This window comes from Populus euphratica, unplaced genomic scaffold (genome assembly GCF_000495115.2).
Source record: "Populus euphratica unplaced genomic scaffold, PopEup_1.0 scaffold595.1, whole genome shotgun sequence".
In the NCBI taxonomy this organism is placed as follows: domain Eukaryota; kingdom Viridiplantae; phylum Streptophyta; class Magnoliopsida; order Malpighiales; family Salicaceae; genus Populus; species Populus euphratica.
The window spans coordinates 45,063-46,252 of NW_011500474.1; positions in this window are offsets into that span (position 1 = coordinate 45,063).

Below are 1,190 nucleotides of genomic sequence, written 5' to 3' on the forward strand. Positions count from 1 at the left end.
TTGTTGTTACTATTGCTGTTGTTATTGTTGTTGTTGTATTATTGTTATCTATAATTTACACAATTAACCTCCTTATGGTTCGACCCCGATATTGTTGAGTTATTTATTACTTCGACACTCCTACACTTGGGAGAAGACATCAATCTTTTGGTCATGTCACTAAGATCAATTAAGAGCCAAATAAACAAAAAGATGAAGAATTATTGTGTGTTTTTGTATGTTTATGCAGGAACCAATTATAGTAGAAAGCTCACTTAAGAATCATTGATGAATTCTAGACAGATTAATCACCTCTTTTCTATGGGATTTTGGGCCTTAAAACAATAAAATTTAGGAAATGTCTCTAAGCTCTACCTAGACCTACTTAACGCTACACTCCCCCTCTATTCAGTAGCAACAAGGTTCTCCCAAGCGACCCTGGGGACCCAACCTAATGGAGCTCACTGCCAAAATGACCCCTACCCATTCCTACCTATTCTCCATCCTTCTGGTTTGGAAAGCCATTTCTCTACCTAGAGATCACTCATAGAAATTGTAGCATAGATCACTTATAAATCACTTATAGAGATGTTAGCTTTCCAACAAATCCAACTTTGCTCAATTTAGCGTTTTGGAGCTCTAGATATAGGTAAATATATGAGGAAAGGTCAAACTACTGCCCTTACTGGCAGATCTAACTAGAATTAATAAAATAGGAGATTTAGCCATGATAGGGGCAGAAAACCATTTTCTTTCCCACCAAAATTCTTGTAACATTGAACCTTCACACCAATAGGGGATAAACCACATTTGAAAAGTGAAGTTGATGATGTGTGTAATGATTTAAAACAAAGAAATGTGAAGAGTAAATGTTATTATTGTTGCTTTTTTCTCTGCGAAATGGAAATCAATCATGAACTAATGTAACGTAGTTCTGAATTCAAGAGAAATCGGATAGGGAGTATAACAACAACAAGGAAACGCAAATTGAGCATCGGTGGCAAGTATGTGTCCCACACCTTATTCTTCTTGGTTGATTATAAACTTCATACTCAAATTCATGCTAGAAATCATATTCATGAATATGAATAAAGAAAGGAAAGATACGGTAAAACAAACATAGATTTGAAATTTGAATTTTGGTTGTAGACTTCAGGATTTGGAGTTCAGATATGGATCTATATATATATATATATATATATATATATATA